Source organism: Rhodamnia argentea, chromosome 11 (assembly GCF_020921035.1).
Source record: "Rhodamnia argentea isolate NSW1041297 chromosome 11, ASM2092103v1, whole genome shotgun sequence".
NCBI lineage: Eukaryota > Viridiplantae > Streptophyta > Magnoliopsida > Myrtales > Myrtaceae > Rhodamnia > Rhodamnia argentea.
The window spans coordinates 17,197,724-17,214,056 of NC_063160.1; the positions used below are offsets into that span (position 1 = coordinate 17,197,724).

A 16,333-nucleotide genomic window follows, 5' to 3' on the forward strand; every position below is an offset into this window, starting at 1 on the left:
TTCAACAACAAGAAAGCAAATCTTATCTTTTTCCTTCTTCTTTATTTCTTTCATTGTCGTTATCTTCAAGGAGTCCACTGTGAACAAATATCCACATAATTCGGTCAAAGTCAAAGATTGCACTTTCCCCTCTTCTCATCCTTTCACGTGAACACATATCCACCGGCGAATATATGTGCCAATCTTTTTTTTTTTCTTCTTTCACGTGCTGAAGCATCCACACAATACATCGTCGGATTTCGTTCGAGCTCAAACTCGAGACATATATTTTAACATGCCCTCCGGTAAGCAACCCCGACCATTGTACGGTTGACCATGACATGTTATTGGGTCACAGAGACAAGCGGGTCGGGCCCAAGTCCCGGTCGATTGGGACTAAGGCCTCGTGGCGAGGTCGCTGACCCAAGAGCCAAGGATCGGGACCTCGGTGGCCGGTCTAGAGCCCTTGAGACCGGTCCCGAGTAGGTCCCCAATGCCCCGGCCCGGGACCTTGATGATCGGACTCGAGAACCCATCTCTCGGGCCCGGGTCACCTCGAGAATGAGTCCAGGCACGAGATTGGAAAAACCTGAATTCCAGACCTGAAGATATACTTGAGATTTTGACTTCCATATTATTTGCAAAGTACAAATAGAAAAAAAAAGTACGAAAATGACTTGCCCTTTGAAAATATTTTACAATAAAATTCGTTTTCTGTAAAACAAACAAAAATACAAATATTCTTAAATCACAAACCTTACCAAGTTCAAATTTATATATTCGAGTGATTGCCGTGATATGAGGACTTGGACAATGAGCAGATGCCGACGGGTTTCTAGGATGGAAAATGGCACATGAATGAGCCAACTCGCGAACGGAATAAGGGGAGAGTTATTACGTGAGATATACATACATACATATATATATATATGAAAATTAGAATTAACTCACAGAGTCGCCTTTTGACGTAACGGCAATTCTTAACTTCGAAACTCCAGAGTTAAGCATGCTCAGTGCGCAGTACTACCAAGATAGATGACCTTCTAGGGATGTGCTCACCTATAAGCGTGCTTAGGCATGAGTGAGGGAGTTGTGACTCTATAAATGATTGCGATATTATCCATTACAAATCATAGAAACCAAACACGGTTTAACGCGAGAGTGACATGCAATTTGGTAGACTTCATTGGCAAAATTAGAAATTTTAAGACTGAGTTGATGTCCGTATAATATGTTTAGAACTGAATTGATCATTCCGTTGGAGCCATGCCGGTATGACTGAATGTGCATTAGACAAACCACACCCATCTATCCCTAACTTAATGGTTAAACTCTATTGCAGTGACGACACTGTAGGGGGGAGGTCGTGTCGGAAAAATAGCTCGATGCCAAGATGATGAAAAGCTTGCTACTTTTTCATATTTCTTGAAGAAGAGGGGAAGAAGGTCGTATTATTCAAAAACCCAATACATGTTGCATTATTATGCTCATGGATCATAAGATGACATCAAATCAAAATAATAGCCTCTAGACAGTTGGAATGCTTAGATAAGATCACTATTCTACCAAGAATGTCCCCTTATCGTCCATCAAATGATGGAGCTCACCCAAAGATGGCGTTAAGACACAACGACTTTGGACCACATTCATGTCTATGTGCATTGACAATTCCAAGATGCTTAAAACCAATGTCAAGCTTCACCAATCCATCATGATCACCCTCATCGACCCTCTACCTTAAACACTATCCATAAATGGACAAGACGAGTTCACTTCAAGTAACCCGGAATCAACCAAAAACTTTGAATCTCATCTGCTTTCCCACCAATCCGCACACGGTTTTACTTAGCTTGGCTTTTTGCTCATTCAATGGCTTCCTACTCAGATTTCACCATCCCCTCTAAGATCAAGGCTTGGGTCTATGCCGAACGTGGGAACCCCATCAATGTCTTGAAGCTAGTTTCGGATGTTGGGGTTCCCGAGATTAAGGAAGACTAGGTCCTTGCTAAGGTTCTTGCTGCCGCCCTCAATCCCGTTGATGCCAAGAGAGCTCTTGGATTCTTTAAGGACATCGACTCTTCACCACCCGTAAGACATCGTTTTTAGTTTTTCCTTTGATTTCATCCATTACGGGTCTTTGGTGGATCGCTAATGAGTGTTAAATGCAATTCTATTATGATCTGGAATTTCTCGTTTCGCATTTCATCGGTTATGGTAGTAACTCCACTTGTGAAAACTAAATTTTGACCGATAGTGGGTGATATAAAAGCTCGATTATCGGAAGACTTCTTCGAGAATCATTATTAGCTTCTAAATGCTTTTTTTTCCATTCGAATGTTTGTTTTTCTTAGTGTCTCTGTTTTTCTTCGTGTTCTTTAAGATTGTGCCAGGCTACGATTGTTGGGAGAAATCGATCGTGGGGCACTCAACAAGCACTCACAAAAGAACTTTGTTCACACAAGGAAGAGGAGACGAAAGGTGGCTTTTCAATATACTGTGTTCACAATCGATTCACTCACACTGAAATGGTTATAAGACACGCCTATTTATAGGTTTAAAACACGACTTTTGATCTACACTAGATACATGAACAGATATGATGTATATACATAGCATTTACTACGCATCGAAATACAACAAGACTCTTGAAACACTCAACTAATAAAGATAGGTCTCGGTACATGCACAAACGGGTACATGCGTCTTGGAAGTTCATCAACAATAGCCTCGATATACATGAATTTGGTTTAATTTCTAACACTCCCCCTTAAACCAAATTCTCTTCCGTCGATCATTCCAAGTAAACTTCTGAATTTCCGAAACATTTCGATCTTGAGAGGTTTCGTAAAAATATCTGCGACTTGATCACCGGTCTTCATGTGCACAACTTCGATTTGTTTGTCGTTGACTTGTTCTCGAATAAAATGATATCGAACATCGATATGCTTGCTCCTCTCATGAAAAACTGGATTCTTTGCCAAAGCAATGGCAGAAACATTATCAACAAAAATTTCCGTTGCATCCTTTTGCTCCATATGGATTTCTTTTAGCAACTTTCTCAACCATATCGCATGACACACACACGATAATGCAGCAACATACTCCGCTTCACATGTCGACAGAGTAACACCGGATTGCTTCTTTGATGACCATGTAAAAGCAACTTCACCCAGATAAAATACAAAACCCGTAGTGCTCTTTCGGTCATCGACATATCCCCCATAGTCACTATCTGAATAATCTACGAGTTGAAATAGTTCAGATCGATAATAATACAAGCCAAGAGAGATAGTACCTTTGATGTACCGAAGTATCCTCTTTCGCTTTAAGATGAGATGTCTTCGGATTCTCCATATATCGACTCACAATTCCGACACTGTACATGATATCCGGTCCGGTACGGGTCAAATACCTCAAGTTTCTATAATATGTCGAATCAACATCAACACCTTCATCGAACTTCGACAGTTTTGCACCACAATCCATCGGAGTATTAACCGAAGTGCAATTTTTCATGTTAAATTTCTCAAGGATATTTTCAGCATATCCTTTTCGGGAAATAAAAATCCCATCTGCATTTTGCTTTACTTCGATACCCAGAAAATAATTCATGAGACCATTATCTGTCATCTCAAACTCTTTCACCATCGACGCTTTAAAAGTGTCGATCAATCCGGAATTATTTCCTATGAAGACAAGATCATCGACGTATAAACATGCCAATAAAACATCACCTTTCTCGTGCTTCAAGTAGAGAGCATGTTCGTATGGACATTGTTCGAAGCCATTCGCCTTGAAATAAGCATCGATTTTGGAGTTCCAAGCTCTTGGAGCTTGCTTAAGCCCATACAAAGCTTTCTTCAATCTCAGCACTTTGTCTTTATGACCTTTCACAACAAACCCAAGTGGTTGTTTGACATAAATATCTTCTTCAAGAACACCATTCAGGAATGCCGATTTGACATCCATTTGATATATGGGCCACCGATTTTGAGCTGCAATGGAAATCATTAGTCGGATGGTTTCCATTCGGATGACAAGTGCAAACACCTCGTCATAGTCGATCCCAGCTTTTCGCTTGTAGCCCTTTGCGACAAGTCTGGCCTTATAACGAGTGACTTCTCCTTTCTCATTCTTCTTAGCCTTATACACCCATTTGACATCGATCGCCTTTTTGTCCTTCGGAAGATCTGCGAGTTCCCATGTTTGATTCTTTTCGATGGCTTCTATTTCTTCATCCATGGCTTTTCTCCATTTTTCTTCTTTAGCAGCTTCATCGAAAATAAGTGGTTCACAATCTGCGAGAAGACATACAAGATGGAGTTCTTCGGTGGTTTCATAAAGTTCAGATAATCTTCTCGATCTTGGTGCTATCGGTTCATCAACACCATTTGAAGAAGTTGGTGATAATGAACTTGGACTTGAAAATGATGTTGGAAAGGAAGATGAAGGATTCAATGAGTTGTCTTCTATTTCGACTGAATCACGCCCCATTTCGACGTAATCATTACGAGCGGATTCGACAACTTTTCGATTGTCTTCCCACAAAGCATCTTCATCGAACTTCACATCTCTGCTTACATAAACTTTCAAAGTAACAGGATCAAACAATTTGTAAGCTTTCGATGAGGAATCATACCCGATAAAAATAAGCTTCTTGCTCTTGTCTTCTAGCTTCGATCTTTTCAGGTCAGGTATGTGAGCATAAGCAATGCTCCCAAAAATTCTCAAGTGAGAAACCGGAGGTTTTCTCCCGGTCCATGCTTCTTCGGGAGTAACACCATCGAGTCCTTGCGTGGGACATCAATTTTGCAAATAAATTGCACATCCGACGACTTCGGCCCAAAGCTCCTTTGACAAATTTTTGCTTTTCAACATACTACGAACCATGTCGAGAATGGTTTCGTTCTTTCGCTTAGCTACACTATTTTGTTGTGGGGAGTACGGCGCCGTTAAGAAACGTCAAATACCATGGTAATCATAGAATTGATTGAATTCTCCAGAAGTAAATTCTCCTCCACGATCGGTTCTTAAAGAGCGATAAAATAACCACTCTCCTTTTCAACCATTTTCTTAAAGTGCTTAAACGTATCAAACACTTCCGATTTTTCTTTCAAGAAAAACACCTAAGTCTTTCGAGTAAAATCATCAATAAACGTAACAAAGTATCGATGATTACCGTATGACCGAGAAGTGATCGGACCACATACATCAGAATGAATTAACTCCGGTGGCTTCTTCGCTCGATACATCGACTCCTTCGGAAAGCTGGTTCTGGAATGCTTGCCAATAACACACCCTTCACATAATTGATCGGGATGATCAATATGCGGTAAGCCATACACCATATTCTTGAGAAAAAGCATATTGAGTCCGCCGAAATTGAGATGGCCGAACCTCAAGTGCCATAGCCACGAAGGATTGTCTACACATGCTTGAAGGCATGTAGACATTTCATCTTTGATGTTCGGAGTGAACATCCTATTTTTCGACATCTTTACATTCGCAATCAACTTATTATTGCGATCTCTCAACATAAGACATAGATTTTTCATCCGGACAGTAAATCCTTTCTTAAGAAGCTGTCACAAACTCAAAATATTGCTCAACATCTTCGGTACATAATACACGTTAGTAATAAAGCGACGTGTTCCATTATTCGGATGAATTAGAATCGTACCTTTCCCTTCGACGAGAATTTTAGAATTATCACCGAACGAGACTTTTCATTTTCTTGTCTCATCCATTTCGATGAATATCTCCTTTCGACCGCACATGTGGTTACTTGCTCTAGTATCCAAGTACCACGTATCATTTTTTTCATCAGCATTTTCTTTAAATGCCAGCATAAGAACTTGATCACCATCATTCACCAAGTTCGCCTTTTCATTTGCTACCACACTTTCTTTTCGCCAACACTCATAAGCATAATGGCCACATTTATTATAACGATAACATCGAACCTTTGATTTATCATACCGCACATTTGTGTTTCTTCCTCTTCCACGAGCACTTCTTTGATTATGAAAGCACTCATTGCTTCGGGCGAAATTTCCTCCGCTTCGTCCACGGTCTCTTCTTTGGAAACTGCCTCTACCGCATCCTTATTCACGATCTTGATTGACCCATCGAGTTTGCACAGGGTCACTTCTTTGTCCTTTGTCATCTCGGATAGTCAATCGAGATTGGAGTACTTTCTCCATCGGCTCGGACTTGTTTCTTTTCAGTCTTTCTTCATGGGTTTGTAACGAACCCATGAGCTCATCGACCGTTATAGAATCGACATCTTTTGATTCCTCGATAGCGACGACGATGTGATCGAACTTCTTATCCAATGACCGCAGGATTTTTTCGAACACGAACATTAGGAACATCTTCGCCATTCATTTTCATCTGATTCACAATAGCTAAAACTCATGTGAAATAATCAGAAATCGACTCAGATTCTTTCAAACGAATTACCTCGAATTCGCCTCTCAAAGTTTGAAGACGAATCCTCTTTACTTTCTCAACACCTTGGTGAGTGGATTGAAGAATCTCCCATGCCTCCTTGGATGTAGTAGCATTTGAGACTTTTTCGAACATGAAATCATTCAAGGCTTGAAAGATGATTGACAAAGCGAGTTGATCTTTCGAACGAGTCTTCTCCAACGCATTCCTCCGAGTTTGAGTCAACGCAACATCTTCATCCGGCTCATCATAGCCATTGTTGACGAGATCCCACACACTATGGGCGCCGAGTATGGCTTTCATTCCGGAAGCCTACTTGCCATAGTTTTCTTTGATGAGGACTGGATATCGAAAAGGAAGGTTGCTTATTGATGCCATAATCACGAAACTATGAAGCTCCGATACCAATTTGTTGGGAGAAATCGACTGTGGGGCACTCAACAAGCACTCACAAAGGAACTTTGTTCACACAAGGAAGATGAGACGAAAGGTGGCTTTTCAATATACCGTATTCACAATCGATTCATCCACACCGAAATGGTTACAAGACACGCCTATTTATAGGTTTAAAACACGACTCTTGATCTACACTAGATACATGAACAGATATGATGTATATACATAGCATTTACTACGCATCGAAATACAACAAAACTCTTGAAACACTCAACTAATAAAGATAGGTCTCGGTACATGCACAAACCGGTACATGCGTCTTGGAAGTTCATCAACAATAGCCTCGATATACATGAATTTGGTTTAATTTCTAACAACGATGTGGCCGGTGTGGTAGTGAAAGTCGGGGAACAAGTGAAGAAGTTCAAAGTTGGGGATGAAGTGTACGGAGACATCAATGAGAAAGCTTTGGACCACCCAAAGCAACATGGCACTCGGGTCGAGTTCATTGCTGTGGAAGAGAAGCTGCTGGCTCTTAAGCCTAAGAACTTGAGCTTTGTTGAAGCCGCCTCACTTCCCTTGGCCATTGAAACCGCTTACGAAGGCCTCGAGAGGATCGGCTTATCGCCCGGCAAATCCATCCTCGTTTTGGGTGGCGCCGGCGTTGTCAGTACACTCGTGATTCAGGTATATCATTTTGTGTTGCTAAGCTTCGTTGAGGCTTGGAAAAGTAAAAAAACAAAAAGGGTCATAGCACAACCAATGATGTCAACCATTATTGGGTTGGGATTTGCTCCGGTATTCACTCAATTTAGATCTTGAGAACACGATGCATATGATTTAATCAACTTTTGTTGGTCCGAAAACACAGCTAGCCAAGCAAGTGTTTGGTGCATTAAGAGTGGCGGCTACTGTTATAATATGTCTCGAATTTGAGCCCTTTAGATAAAACCCGACTCAAGATAAGTTGGAATGATTTGCGGGCATCCTCCAAATAAATCCAAGTTCGAGAATTTAAATCAAAGGGATTCTGTTGGATAAGGACTTGAAACAAATCAGAAAAAGGAGATATATGAAAATTTAATATCCTAGTGCTCGTTGGAGTTGCACTCAAGAAAAGGAAGTCAAACTTTTGACTGGATCTTGGGTATAACCACTTTCCTATTTACGTGCTAGAGTCGGACTTCTTTGGGCATGCAAATATATAGTGATTGAGTGAGCTTCGTGAGTAGGGAGTTGAAAACTGTGGGTGGCTCTTGAAGCATCGCTAAGGTGAGTGCTTGTACGTGAGTCCTCGCATCGTAGTTGACGTGAAGAATTCTTTGAAGCGCCGTTTGTCGAGTGCTTGCTCGTGGGATTTATTCTACAGAATTACATCAAGAATTCAAGTGTCGAAGCCGATTAAATCTTGAGGTTAGATTTGTGTTAATTCCTTTGCGAGATTAAGAGATTATTTTCGCTAGGAATTGGGGGCTAAACACTATGTGCGTTCTTGAATGTAATTGGGGCTTGAGAAACACTGAGAGTGTTTAAGTAACTCGAGTGTGGTTCTGTAATCTTCGTGTATCGCTCGTTCTATAGTAGAATTCGTTGCTGCTCTCCCCGTGGACGTAGGTCTCTACGACCAAACCACGTACATTTGGTGTTCGATTTATTTTCTTGTTCTGTCTATTTTATTGTTCGATCGCTTGTTCTGCGTAACAATTGGTATCAGAGCTAGGTTTGTCGAATTGAAGCGAATCGATGGCGACAGGAGAAGTAAAAGTAAAAATCGACAAATTTGAGGGGAAGGACTTTGGTTTCTGGAAGATGCAGATTGAAGACTATCTATATCAGATGAAGCCGCACTTGGCCCCGTCCGGGGAGAAACCAGAGACGATGAAGCAAGCCGATTGGGAATTACTGGATAGACGAGCGCTGGGTGTTATTCGACCGACGTTGGCTCGTAACGTCGTGTTTAATATCGTTAAAGAGAAGACCACGGGTTTGATGAAAGCCCCGTCGGATATGTACGAGAAGCCCTCTGCGATCAACAAGGTCCATTTGATGCGACGTCTGTTTAATTTGAAGATGAGCGAAGGTGCGTCTGTTGCTAATCATATCAATGAATTCAATGTGATTATTAGTCAATTGAGTTCGGTTGATATTGACTTTGAAGATGAGGTATGTGCCTTGATTTTTTTATCCTCATTGCCCGATAGCTGGAATACTATTGTTTTCGCTGTTAGTAATTTCTCCGGGTCAACAAGTTTGACGTTCGATGGTATTCAAGATTTAATTTTAAGTGAGGACATCCGTAGAAGAGAATTTGGCGAATATATATCTACGGCTTTAGTAGGTGAAAATAGAGGAAGAACTAATACTCGTGGTAGTAGAAGTAGTATGAACTCGAATAGACGCAGTCATTCTAGGACCGGTGGTGCTGTCTGTTGAAATTGTGGCAAGAGAGGGCATCTTAGAAGGAATTGCTTAAAGCTGAAAAACGAAATGGGTAAGGGAATTAGAGTTGAATCTCCGGATGATGTTGCAGTTGTAGGCGATGATTCCGATGGTGTCGATAGGGTCTTGTCTGTCACCGAGAATTCATCATTTGACGGATGGATTATGGATTCTGGTTGTTCTTTTCATGTTACACCAAACGAGAACTGGTTTGCTACTTATCGGTGCACGGATAGTAGTAAAGTGCGGTTGGGGAACAATGTTGAATGCGATGTTGTGGGTGTTGGTGATGTTAAAATCGGGATGCATGATGGTATTGTGAGGACATTGACTAGAGTAAAACACGTTCCAGAATTGAAAAAGAACTTAATTTCCTTGGGTGCCCTAGATTCATTTGGATGCAAGTATGCTTCACAAGGTGGAGTTCTGAAGATTGTTCGAGGTGCCCTGGTGATAATGAAAGGAATCAAGCATGGTGGCCTATATGAACTTCAAGGTGTGACTTTGACGGGTTTCGCTTCGGAGACGTCAGCATTTGTTCGAGAGTCTAACGATCGCTCAAAGAAGACCCGGGTGTACGTGCCGGTGCACAAGTTTGATGTCGTTGTCGGGAACACACGGTCGAGAGCTTTGATCGAGGTGGAGACCGCTAAGTCGATCAAGCATGTGCGAACCGACGGTAGCATGGAGTTCTGCTCGAAGCTCGTAAATAAATTCTGCATGATAAAGGGTATAGTGAAACACCACACTAGTGCCAGTAGACCACAACAGGTTGCAGAATTGATGAGCGTAACATTACTAAAGATGGCCCGTAAAATGATCTTTAGTCTTGGTATGGCTAGAAGAGTTCTAGCGGATGCGCTTAGTATGGTGAGCTACCTGGTGAATAGATCTCTATTGACTGCGATCGGATATCAGACTCCCGAAGAAGTGTGGTCGGGTAACGTTGCTGATTATTCTATTTTTAGAATGTTTGATTGCCCGTGTTATTATCAAGTAAGTGATGGTAAGCTCGATGTGAGGGCAATGTGCATATTCCATGGCTATGCACGAGGTGAGTGTGGTTATTAGTTGTGGTGACCGAATATAAATTCACATGTTTGCAGCAGAAAAGTTACCTTTGACGAGTCTCCAGTACTTCGGGCTAGGAGTGATTATAGCAGTGTTCATACGGATCCGGGCGGTGTTCAACTTGAGGTGGAGTTGCAACCAGAAACTTTTGAGGTAGCAGATATTAGCGCAATAATCGACACAGATGGTGCTTGTAGCGAGATGGAGCTTGTAGAGCCAATGGTTGCTGTAATCGCTGATATTGATAAGGTACGTGTTCGATCTCCTAAGAGATATAGATGCGACGGTGGTTTTGCTTTATCCGTGATTAAGGAGCTTGTATCAGAAAGTACTTGTGAAGCGGTTAAATGTGCATGTTCAATTGGTATTCTAATGAGGTCCACGGTTATGGCGAAGTTCAAGCGCGGCTTGGACTTGGATGATATCTATGGCGGTTGAGCCCATTAGGGCTGTGGGAGAGTAGTAGCGAGAAGTTCGGATTATAGTGAAGCGATTGTGATTTGGCTCAAACATCGAGCCAAGGTGGAGATTGTTATAATATATCTCGAATTTGAGCCCTTTAGATAAAACCCGACTCAAGATAAGTTGGAATGATTTGCGGGCGTCCTCCAAAGAAATCCAAGTTCGAGAATTTAAATCAAAGGGATTCCGTTGGATAAGGACTTGAAACAAATCAGAAAAAGGAGATATATGAAAATTTAATATCCTAGTGCTCGTTGGAGTTGCACTCAAGAAAAGGAAGTCAAACTTTTGATTGGATCTTGGGTATAACCACTTTCCTATTTACGTGCTTGGAGTCGACTTCTTTGGGCATGCAAACATATAGTGATTGAGTGAGCTTCGTGAGTAGGGAGTTGAAAAGCGTGGGTGGCTCTTGAAGCATCGCCAAGGTGAGTGCTTGTACGTGAGTCCTCGCACGGTAGTTGACGTGAAGACTTCTTTGAAGCACCGTTTGTCGAGTGCTTGCTCGTGGGATTTATTCTACGGAATTACATCAAGAATTCAAGTGTCGAAGCCGATTAAATCTTGAGGTTAGATTTGTGTTAATTCTTTTGCGAGATTGAGAGATTATTTTTGCTAGGAATTTGGGGCTAAACATTGTGTGCGTTCTTGAATGTAATTGGGGCTTGAGAAACACCGAGAGTGTTTGAGTGACTCGAGTGTGGTTCCGTAATCTTCGTGTATCGCTCATTCTATGGAATTACATCAAGAATTCAAGTGTCGAAGCCGATTAAATTTTGAGGTTAGATTTGTGTTAATTCCTTTGCGAGATTGAGAGATTATTTTTGCTAGGAATTGGGGGCTAAACACTGTGTGCGTTCTTGAATGTAATTGGAGCTTGAGAAACACTGAGAGTGTTTGAGTGACTCGAGTGTGGTTCCGTAATCTTCGTGTATCGCTCGTTCTATAGTAGAATTCGTTGCTGCTCTCCCCGTAGATGTAGGTCTTTACGACCGAACCACGTACATCCGGTGTCCGATTTATTTTCTTGTTCTGTCTATTTTATTGTTCGATCGCTTGTTCCGCGCAATGCCTACATCTAGCACCGGAAAGCTGGACTTGCTAAAGAGCTTGGGAGCAGATTTGGCCATTGATTACACCGGAGAGAACTTCGAAGATCTCCCGGAGAAATTCGACGTTGTGTATGTTGCAGTTGGTACAAATCTTTCCATTTATTCTGTCTCAATAGTTTTGAGCATTCAGACAAATACTCATCTTTTGTAGGCATTTTTGAAGGGTTTTAATGATAGGGAATAAAATGCGTGCAGGTCAAAGTGAGAGGGCAGTAAGGGCAGTGAAGGAAGGAGGAAGTGTGGTGACAATAGTAGGTGGGGCGATAACTCCACCTGCTGTCCTGTTCGTTGTGACATCCGATGGCTCGGTCTTGGAGATGCTCAATCCTTTCCTAGAGAGCCAGAAAATAAAGCCGGTGCTTGATCCTAAAGGCACATTCCTGTTTTCTCGGGCTCTCGAAGCGTTCTCGTATCTCGAGACCGGCCGAGTCACCGGAAAGATCGTCATCCACTCGATCCCTTGAAATGAGAGAGAGAGAGACAGTAGTGTTCTCTCTAAATATTGGATTGGGAGCACATCCTTGCTCACCTTTATATTATTCCTAGCTATAGAATAAGCTTATTGTTCGACAAGAGTTAAAGATGATGTTTGTACTTTGGACATTCATGGGCAACAAGGATAAATAAATAAGGGAAATGTTTCCACGACGGTAGTGTCGAGAACGGTACAATCTCAGCCGTAGATCCACACACCATCATCGTGTGGTTTGCATAAAGCACTCATTAATTGAAAGATCGTGTGGACAGAAATAACTAACGGTATTGTCGGATTGTTAAGCTTGTAGCTTCCGTTAAATAAAGGAAAAATTCCAAATAAATGCCCAAAATGAAGCCGTTTTTTCAAATAAGGACCCAAAGTGATTATCGTCTCAAATAAGAATATGAAGTTACCATCTTAGTCTCAAATAACAGCCCTTACTCGCTGGCTAGCCAAATGTTCGCCGGTTGACTTATTTAGACGATAAGAGCAAGTGCAATTTTGACCAAAAATTGTAATTGGGTAAAGAAATAGGTAAAATCCTAAGAACGAAAGATCCCAAATTGAATTCCGGGGCTTTTTGTGGATTTTCTTTTCTTTCCCACGTTGCTCTTCAATTCTCGGTGCGAGTTCTCTCTATAGGTTTCTCTCCCAACCAAATCAGAAGGATCCCAAATTTATTTTGTCCATAGAATTATGTTTTGACCCAAATTGAAGATCTTACTTGAATCTTCCTTCAAAATTTTAACCCCTCTGCATCTCGAGCCCCGGGAGAATTACCAAAAAAGTCTTAAACCTATTACAACTGTGCCAATTTAGTCATTTATGCCAATTTTGACCGGAGACCGCTAACGTGGTACGACCGGTGCCGATGTGCCAATTTTTAATACTATTTAATTTTTTTCAATTTTTTATAAATTTTTCTTTGTTCTTTTTATTCTCTTTGTTGTTTTTCATTGGTTTGGACTTAGGGTTGGCAAGGCTATTGCAACCCTCGCGAAGACTCGATGAGGGCCGTGACGCCCTTGCCAACTTTGGCCAAACGAGGGTGTCGTGGCCCTCGACCAAGGCCGATGACCCTCACTAGGGGATAAAAAAATGAGATAAGTGCATTGGAAGTCATAAAATTTGTCACAAAGTGCAATTGAACTCTAAAACTTTTAAAAGTGCAATTGAACTCTAAAATTTGTTACGAAAGTGCAATCGAGCCCTAAAACTTTCAAAAGTTGCAATTAAGTCTTAAAACTTGTCATAAAAATGTAATTGAGTTCTAAAACTTTTAAAAAAGTGTAATCAACAGAAGGACTTGATTTTATCGATTTGACAAGTTTTATGATTTGATTACACTTTTAAAAAGTTTTAAGACTCAATTGAACTTTCGTGACAAAATTTAGGACTTTTGATGTGTTTATCTCTGAAAAAAGTAAGGAAAATAAAAACAAAAAAGAAAAATATTAAAAACTTTAAAAATTTTAATATTATTAAAGGTTGCCTTGTCAGCGTCGGCCACAACACATCAGTAATTTTCGACCGAAATGGGCTGTAAGGATTGAATTAATACAAATGCAAAATATTTATGATTGAATTGACATAATTACAATAGATTTGGGACTCATCCATCCTCTCCTTGGCCTCTTTTGCCACTCCTCCAAGCTTTGATAGCAATAACAGTTTCTCCGGAAAAATATGGTGAAAAGGAGGGTCAAAAGGAAAATTTATAAGGAAAGAGAAGCGTGTGTTTAACACTGGGCTTTATAATACAATTGGAAACGGGATCAAATTGATTTTGGCATTTGCTTTGAACTAATTCAGTTTATAACTTGAATTGAGTAATTCGTTTGTTGTCCCAAGCCAACCAAAACCCATTATTTGTTAAGAAGCCTAAGAACTAAGTTTGATGTCCGAAGCATCTCGAATTTTCTTTCTTTTTTGTTGTTGTCTGGAAGCATCTCGAATTGAAGAGTTCGTTTTATGTAGTTAGTTTCACTCAAAGACAAGTGGAGTGCCACTTTGAAGAAGCACTAGAGGAGCGTCAATTCTACTAATTTGAGCGTTCTTTAATTTACTTCGTTACGACCGAGTTGATATTCGCACAATAAGTTTAAAATTGAATTGAGGAGCCATGCTAGTACGACTAACTATGCGTTATAGGAGCCACCCAAATCCATCCGGAAGAATGTCCACACCATCGTCATCAAACGGTGGAGTTCACCCGTACACATTGCATTTAGACATACTGAACTTGGACCACATCCGTGTGTATGTACATTGTGTCGATTCCAAGATGCTTAAAAGCAAAGTCAAGCTTCACCAATCTATCATAATCAACCTCATCCACCCCCTACCTTAAAACAATAAATACAAATTGACAAGAGGAGAGTCCACTTCAAGTGCCAAGACTCAACCAAAAAATTCTAATTCTCTTCTATTTTCCCACCAATCCACACACGATTACTTAGCTTGGCTTTTGCTCGTTCAATGGCTTCCTATTCAAAATATTTCACCATCCCCTCCAAGATCAAGGCTTCGGTCTATGCCGAACGTGGGAACCCCATCAATGTCTCGAACCTACATTCAGATGTTGGGGTTCCGGAGATTAAGGAAGATCAGGGCCCTTGTTAAGGTTGCTGCTGCTGCCCTAATTCCTGTTGATAATTTAGATCAACCAAAAAAGTTTAGGACTGAATTGGTAGCTATACAATAGGTCTAAGACTTTTTGGATAATTTTTTGCACTTAACAGATTTCATATTTTTATTATACAAAGAAGCCACAAGATAAGAATGATTTGTTTGTTTTATTTTAAAAAACAAATCAAAGTGATCATATTCAAATAATACTAATATATGAGGGATTCAATTGCAACTTTTAAAATATTGAATATTATTCTCCAGCGAACTTCCAATTATTTAGGATCTCGTAATCGATGAAAACATTACTATGGACAAAGATTCGTTAGTCTCTGCTTCTTTGATTGCAAGTAAGTAAGAATTATTGATTGTGTCTTAACTGCAATAATGGAAAGAACAACGGATTTGTCTCTAAAAAATGAATGATTTGAAATATATTTTTCTAAAAATGATCGCCTATATCGCTTAAAAATAATTAGTCAAAAGAAAATATTTTCAATATTGACAAGAATTTATGTCTCAATAATTTTGTGGATGGCGGAAATAATTGTTATTCGTTCGTAGATATAACTGATACAAGAGATTTCAAAAAAAAAAAAAATGATACAGCAAATTGTTTTTAGAAAAATATTTTTTTAAATCATTCATTTTTCGCGAACAAACGAAATCTCGTAAGTTTTACGGTTTCCTAAGAAATAATTGTTGTAGAAACATTTGACCTTTCGACGGTCCTTCTTTAACCCAGCATTATGCTAGCCGCTGCCACTTGAATTTATCTAAAAAGACTAGAAATGTTGGGTAGACAATAGACTAGAAATAATTATCTAGAAGGAACTAAAAGGTACATGGAAACAATTACACCAATATCACTGCTTTGAGTTCATTTCTCTAATAACCACCTAAGTAGGGTTATTGTTTGGGGATAATTATCTAAAAGTACAATGGTCAATTCAGTATTGAATTTTTTTATTTGGCCAATTTAGTTCTAAACCTATTGGCAATTTGCTAAATACGGCCAACGTCCACATCGGCAATAAAAAATAAATTTGGCTAGAAGAATTACATTAGAAAATGTGATGAATTTTTTGAAATAAATTGATAAAATTGAAAAGTTTAGGACCGAAGCAGCCATCATTCAATAGGTGTATGACTTAGAGGACAATATTTCCCCTTATTGTGTAATTCAAATTTCGTATGTCAATGGTATATCTAAATTGCTCTAATATAAAACTGTGAAAGCACCCCATATAGAAAATAAAATTTAACCAAGTTCATCCGTTTTCTCGAGTAATTAATTGGATTGAATTCTTACGAGCCA

The 16,333-nt window shown here is 40.0% G+C and overlaps 1 pseudogene; it reads left to right on the forward strand.

Annotated features, from left to right (window-relative positions):
• The first annotated feature begins 1,768 nt into the window (after positions 1 to 1,768).
• On the forward strand, positions 1,769 to 12,426 carry LOC115729937 (annotated as a pseudogene).
• The last annotated feature ends 3,907 nt before the right edge of the window (positions 12,427 to 16,333 follow it).